At 53.8% G+C, this 7,375-nt stretch overlaps 1 protein-coding gene across 2 annotated transcripts in view; it reads left to right on the top strand.

The window, feature by feature from the left end:
- The first annotated feature begins 3,092 nt into the window (after positions 1 to 3,092).
- The window catches only part of FOXP4 (forkhead box P4), a 95,765-nt gene continuing 91,482 nt past the window's right edge, over positions 3,093 to 7,375 (top strand). For both annotated transcript variants that reach the window (XM_036768848.1, XM_036768847.1), the window contains exon 1: positions 3,093 to 3,176. The gene's annotated coding sequence lies outside the window, so the exon portion shown is untranslated. The remainder of the gene's footprint in view (positions 3,177 to 7,375) is intronic.

Raw genomic sequence — 7,375 nt, 5'->3', positions numbered from 1 at the left:
CAATTAGAGCCATCCAAAGTCCAATGGGCTGACTCTCAACAGAGCTCTTCAAAGCGAGGCTTGGTATTGTACAGAGGATTCTCAGCCAGGTACAGGATGAACTTAATGGCCTGAGATCCCTTCTAACTTTTAAATGATATGTGACTTTTCTGCCTAACCCGATCTGGACCAGGTCATCATCTCCCTGTCCCAATCCTGGGTCCATCTGGCCTATTTGAACTGGAATGTGAGCTTCCCCAAGGGAATGCCTACAACTTAGTCTGCCTGGTTGTTGGCACTTGACTCCCCATAGCAGCGTTCCTAGTGGCTGTCTAAACTATGGACACAGGGCCTTGGAATTCCTTAGCAATAATGATAGCTCATATTTATATAGACTTCTAGATGGACACAGTGCTTTCCACCAAACCAAGTGCACTGTCATTCTTATTTTATAGGGAATGAAAGCAAAGCTCATGGAGATCCAGCAACCTGTCCAGGCTCACACACTAGTAAATAACAGAACTAAGGCTCGAATCTGCATCAGTGACCTCCCTGGGGAGAGAAGCAGTATGTTATAGTGGGAAACCCAAAGATTTGAGGCAGGATACCTTGGCTCTAATACCTGTTATTCCACTCTACCATTTGTGTGACCTTGGGCAAGTCACATGGGCCTCAGTTTCCTTTTCTGCGAAAGGAGAGAGATGCAATCGACATGCATTTATTCATTGTCTACTATGTGCCAGCTAGGTGGTCTAGGGCAGCTTGGTGGCATGGTGGATACAGTGCCAGGCCTGGAATCAGGAAGTCCTCTTCCTGAGTTCAAATCTAACCTCAGATGCATACTAGCTGTGTGAGCCTGGGCAACTCACTTAACCCTGTTTGCCTCAGTTTCCTCATCTGTAAAATGAGCTGGAGAAGGAAATGGCAAAGCACTCCTGTATCTCTGCCAGGAAAATCCCAAATGGGATCACTAAGAGTTGGACACTACTGAATAACAACAACTATGTGCCAGGCACTGTGCTGAGGCTCTGGAGACACACACACACACACACACACACACACACACACACACAGAGGAAACAGTGCCTCAAAGAGTTTACATTCTTTAGAAGGATACAACATGTTGAACATATATTTTTTCTGTATATTTATATGAACAGAAAAAAATATTTTACATATACACACAATTATACATATATATATATATGCATAACACACATTTACTAGACTTGTGATTACATCTGTGTAGGGAGCTCCAAGTAAGCAGTTTCATCTAATCTGCCAATGCAGGCTGGCACCTACTTTGCAACTTATAGCCTTTGAAAGGTGTTCTAGGCCAAGGGAAGTTAAATTACTTCCCCAGGTCCTGCTGCCTCTTATACAAAATATGTATGTTAAGAGAAAGGGAGATACTAGCAGCTGGGAGAATCAGGAATGGTGGTGCTTGAGATGAGCTTTGAAGGAAACCAGGGATTCTAAGATATGGAGTGAGAAGAGAGTACACTCCAGACATGGGGGACAGCTGATGCAAAAGTGAGGAGATAGGAGTGCTGCGTGAGGAAGGGGAAAATGGTCCGATTTAGCTGGATTGATTATTTATGTGAAGAGGGAAGGGTATGCTCCCTCCCTCAATACTACCTCCCCGCCCCCCACCTCCAACCTCGCAGAAGAGCTTCAATTCCAAACCTGACCTCTTTTCCGGGTCCTAATGGGGTGTTTTCCCCTCCTTTCCCCACATACAACCAGACAGTTCAACTGGTTTGTTTCAGCACCTCCCCAGCTCTCTCCCTAACGGCCCCCTCCCCCGTCCCCGGCTGTTCTAAAAGTAAATTATCTGGATAATTTCCTTTAGTTCCCACTTCTCTTTGATCGGGTCGAACTATCCACTGATCGGTTCCCTTGTGTATTTCAAAGCTGGTTACCCAAACTCCTCTCCAAAGAAAACGCCCCGAAATGCAGCAGCCTCTGAGCTGTAGCTTCGGAGCGCGCCCGGAGACATCGCGGAGCCCGTGGGGTTGGGGTCTAGAGCTGCTTAACCACATAGTAGCTCACTCCACACCTCCCATTCCCGACCTCCGCCTCTTGGATCTAATGGGGGGGGCGGGTTAGAGGCTGGGGGCCACGCTGTACAGCTGCTCGAGCTCTAGGGCGAATACGATCGCTAATCAGCAGTGAACTAGGGGTGGCTATCTGAGTTAGAACATGCACCCTGAGGTTGGCTTGAGGTGGTAAGCAGTTGCGGGGGAGGGGGTGGGCGGGGAAGGGACGCAGAGAGGATAGAGCCCAGAAAAGCGAGTAGAAAGAGGCTATCGCCAAAGTATCCCTGGGTTATCCTTCTGGTCCGAGAATCTTCCAGACCCGTACCCTAAGTTCTCCCTCTCTCTCGGCTTGCCGCTCTCCTTCCCCAAAAGCCCCTGCTTTCCTAGTCTTTCCTCTCCCGCGGCTATTTCAGTAAGAGTGAAAGCGGCTGCACCTGTTTTAGATGAATTATGGTAGCGCTGGAAGTTAGTCTCTCCCCCTCTTCCCTCCCTCCCTGCCTGTCTCCCTCCCTTTCTCCCTCTCTCCCTCCCTGGTTTGCTCCCTCCCTCCCCCCTCCCTCCTCCTCCTTCTCCTGCCCCCGCCCCCTCCCGCTCGCAGTCACTCACTCGCAGCCCTTGCTCAGTCGCAGCCCCTAGCCCGGAGTCCTGAGCCGCCTGCCCCTCTGCACTGGACAGCGCCGACGGACGGCCCAGGACGGAGCCCCCCCTCCTCCCGCTCCGAGCCCCGGGAGGGCGCGGCGGAGGCGGCAGCGGAGGCGGGGAGGAGCCGGGGCCGGAACAAGGGCTGGGCCGGGGGCGGGGACGCCGGGGTCCGGAGGAGCCGAGAGGAGCGGAGGACGCGAGAAGGAGAAGAGGCGAGCGAAGGGAGCGAGGAGCGAGGAGCCGGAGCCCGAAAGGGAGCCCGAGCCCAAACCCGAGCCCGAGCGGGAGCCGCCCCCCCCAGTGCGATGCCCCGGAGGGGCTAGGGCGCCGGGCGCCGGAGCCTAGAGCGGAGCGGGGCTGCCCCGGGGGGAGGGGGAGGCGGCGGAGCCCGAGCCCAAGCAGGAGCAGGAGCAGGAGGCAGCAGCGGCAGGGCCGGGGCAGCGGCCGGAGCGAGAGCCCCATGCCCCGGGCGGGCTGAGGGATTCGAAACCCAGAGTGGAGCCTCGACCCGGAAAGGTACGTGCTGGGACCCGGGTGGGGGGCAGGAGGTGGGGTGGGGGGCTGCGGGGTCCGGGGGGCGGAGTGGGCAGGGAGCAAGAAGCTCGCGCTCGCTCGCTCACTCACCACTCACTTTGTGTTTGCAAACTGCCGGGAGACGGAACTGGGCCGGGCTTGGTGCTGACTTTTTTTTTAAATCTTGAGATGGGGTGCTTTGCCGGGCAATGACCACACCGCTCAGATACCCGTACCCCTCATCCCAGCACCCCCTTTCCTGCCGCCCCCCGCAAACTGAGCTTAGTCCTAGCGTTGTCGAGAGAACAGGTGGGGGCAGCCGGTCAGTGGGGGCGGGGAACCGTCGGAGTCGCACACCCCCCCTCACCCGAGAAGAGGCTATTTATCCCGCCCCCACCCCATCTCCACCCTGGTAGACCCCACCACCACCACGATGCCAAGGCGTCAGCCCCGCCTCCTCCAGGGCTGGGTTAGTGGAGTCGGGGGGAGAGGGGGGAAGCGGACCCCCCGGGAGCGGGGAGTCAGACAAAGACAACTTCCCGGCTGGACTGAAGGGAGAGTGAAATACAGGGGCCTATTCCGTCCTCCCCTTCCTCCTTGGCCCCCCACCCCACCCGGGCTGTGCCGGACTCTCCCTATAGGGCAGAGCTGTGATGTGGGGTTTGTAGTGCAACCAGGAGCCAGGAGCCGCTCAAGTTTCTGTAAGAAAGGAATCTGGTCTTACTAAGTCCAAAACTCAGGAAAAATGGATACCCGTGCATCTATGGTTAGTGTACGGTCTTAAGTCGTTCCTCCACCCCCACCCTATACCCTGAATCAATCTCCTAGTTGGGGCAGAGATGGAAAGGAAAAACTTCCCGAAGATCTGGGAGTCTCCAGTTAGGGAGGTCCCTCTGATAGGTCTGGAGGGAGGTACTGAGCTGTCCAACTGATCCCCTTGCTCCAAGTGCCCTTAACCATGATGCCTCCCCCCCCCCACCACCAGGTTGGTAGAGAGAGGCAAAGGGGGCTTTGCCGGGAGCTGGACCAACGGGGACAGCTGCCAGACCGGAATCCTAGCAGGGAGGAGTATTCTCGGGTGTGTTGGGGTGGGGGGAACCTAATGAGAAAGCCCCCCCCACCTACTTGTTGCCTTTGGCTACAGGCTCCTGCCCCTCGATTCCAAGTAGTGCCCCCCACTATGAAGTCTTCAGGTCCTTCATCCTGTCTCCCTTGATTGAGCCCTATGTCAGAGAAACGAAAAGCAGACTTAGACTGCGCCAGGTCCCGGACTGGGGTGTGAGGATGTCGGGCGCTTGAGAGTGTCCCTCCAGGGTCAGGTACTCTTTCCCCCTACCTAAAAAGTGTCAAACAACTCCTCCCTCTCTCCCTGTTTCTCAGTCCTCTCTGTACCTCGCCCTCTCCCCCGAACCCCGAAAGTTTGTCTTTTCGTCCGAAGCGGATTCTGAGCTTCAGGGCTGCTCCGATTTCCCATTCCTCTCGTGTGAAGATGAGAGGCCCCCGGGAGATTGTGAGAGTGAGTGAAATGGGGGTGGGGGGGAGTGAGACAGAGAGAGAGAAATTGTGACACCCCCCAGCATCTGACCGCAGAAACTCCCTCTCCCCCCCTGCTTTTTCTCATCTTTTCCCCACCCATATATGACCCCCTTGCCCTCCATTTTCAAACTCATGTCTCCATCGAAAGTACTGCGGTGTAACCGGGTGCTATCGAAGTGACTGTCTGCCAGTCCAGCAGCCATAGTTGAACCCCAAGAATTTCCCAAACAACTTTCCCCTTCTGGACAGAGGGACCAAATGAGGGGACCCAGTATGGAAGAAAAAGGATGAGAGACGTCAGGTCTTCTCCCCCCTCCCCACCTCCAATTGAAGAAGGGGAGAACTGAAATTACCATCCAGAGGGGATTCGAGAAAAATGCTCTTTTGGCCAATGCGGGTTTTTGCCCTATTTAAGGATCATCACCCAAGTTCTTGGTTCCTTCAGTCTGACCAGGCCGGATTTTTTTTTTAACCCCAACAAATAAATAAATACATTCCATCTGGGGACAGGCTAAGGCCCCTTTAACCTAGAGGTGAATCCCTTCCTAGCGTTTGTAGTTCTGGACCTTCGGAGGAAGGCTGAAGTCAGGAATGATCCTAGCTAGCTCCAAGAGTCAGATGCGAAAACACCACTTTGGGCCACAGCGGCAGGACCTTTATGGAGGAGAAAACTGGCAGCTTCGACCCGGTTCCTGCAGCTAAAGCCAAACCCAGGGAACTGAAACCATTATTCGGGTAATTAAGTCACCCGAAGTTCCCTCCACTTTCATCCTGGGCATTCCGGAGAAACTGCTCCCCACGACCCTGCAGCTCTTCTGGGAGCTCTGAGGCCATACTGAGTCTACAGCTACTGACTTCTCTGGACTGCAAATACCGGGGGAAGCGCCTAAGGCAAGTTAAGTCTTCCACCTCCAACTCCTTTCTTGGGTCTCTCCACTTTTCTTCTCCCGCTTGGGGTCAAACGCCACCCCAAAGCCCGGGATGCGGCGGGTGTAGGCACGACGAGGTATTGGGATATGGCTCTTCTCGGAGTTTGCGGAAGCCTACTCGCCCTGAGTCTTGGTGGAATATCAATAGCCTACTTCAGCACCCAATTGTCCCCATCTCAACCATCCCGGCTTTTTGCCCCACAAATACTGTAGATCCTCTCCTACTCCCCCGCCCCCCCCCCCCCCAGGAAGCTGTTCTGAGAGGATGTGAAAGTTTTCATTGTTTTTAAGTTGAAAAATTTTGAAATTTTGCTGCTGCAGGCCGAGAGTGTCTTTTGTCACCTTTCAAGAGAGACCCCCAGACTCAGAAGTAAAGTCTTTCTCTTGGCAGCTTTTTTCCTGAGCTGCCTCAATCTCTTTCTCCCCCCACTTTCTTGAAAATCTGTCTCTGGGTCTCTGTCTTTTTCATCTTCGAACTCACACTCCAGCCCACTGTGAGTCTCGGGTCAGGATGAAACGCAGGTATCTTACTGCTTCCTCTACACACACTTTCAACCCTCCCCCCATCCTCAAATACATACACTTTTAGGATTCGGAAAGAAGAGCTTAGTTCAGGCGAGTTCCGCCTTGACAAGTCCCCGCTCCAGTCTTCCTCACGCCCCACCCCACCAGCAACACTCATTGCCAATCTCCCCCCACCCCCGAGTTCCTCCCTTGCCTTGAGAATGGGATGGAGGGGTGGAGTGGGGGGCGGCACCTTGGGGAAAAGAGAGCAGATAGCACCTTCTCTTCTGGCATCGACCCCAGGGATTTTTTTTTTCACCAAATGTTTTTTTTAATTTTTTTTTAAAGTCCCAGATGTTTATCTCGGGAACTGAAGGACTGGGGAACCCTTGAGCCCTGCAGGCTGAGAGAGCCTGGCATTGGGAAGGGGAAACGCCCATGGGCGGGAGCCAACTTGCATCCGGGCTGCCTTGCCTCTACTCCCCAACAACCCCCTGCAAAGTTAAAATGGAGCTGGTCATGTCTGTCCTTTCTCCTTCATCCCACCCCCAAACATCTCAATTCCCTCAAGGGTCTCAGGGCATTACTGGACTAGGTTTAAAGAAGTAAGGGCCTTGCTTCAGGTCATGTCTGGTGAAGTTAGCAGAGTAGGAGAGTGGTCCTTGCCCCTAACACCCCAGCCCTCCCTGCCCCCCCCCCAAAAAAAGCCCTCTATGCCACAGCTGCTTTTGATCCAGAAAGCTCCTTTATGGGCACATGTGAAGCTTCTTCCTTATGATTGAGGAGTATGGCAAAATATATAGGCTACTCCTCTTGTTCAATGCCAATCCCCAATCCTCTTCTGTTAGTTTCAGCATATTCACTATCTACCCTTAAAAATCTGTGAGCTTGGATGAGAGAGATCTGGGTTGGAGAGGAGGTAGGGTGTTCAAGATTCAGCTCTTCCAAGAAGCCTTCCCAGACTGACTTCACCAACTACACATTCCACTTAGGTAAAAGCTCTAGTCCTGTCTTGGAATTGTGTTACAGTGGAAAGAGCCTGCTTAACTGGGAGCTGGAGGACAGGAGTCCTGACCTTGTCTCTCCCACTTGTTACCTGCCTAACCAAGAGCAAGCCTCTCTGTGCCTCTGTTCCTCATCCATCAGGTGGGGGTGGGGTGGGGCATGGAGTCTACTAACACAATGCCTGTAGTAGGTGCTTAATAAATGCTTGCTAATTAATTGACTCCAAGG

This window comes from Trichosurus vulpecula, chromosome 7, assembly GCF_011100635.1.
Source record: "Trichosurus vulpecula isolate mTriVul1 chromosome 7, mTriVul1.pri, whole genome shotgun sequence".
Classification (NCBI taxonomy): domain Eukaryota; kingdom Metazoa; phylum Chordata; class Mammalia; order Diprotodontia; family Phalangeridae; genus Trichosurus; species Trichosurus vulpecula.
The sequence above is the reverse complement of the archived record's forward strand: the minus strand, read 5'-3'. Positions and strand labels throughout refer to the sequence as shown.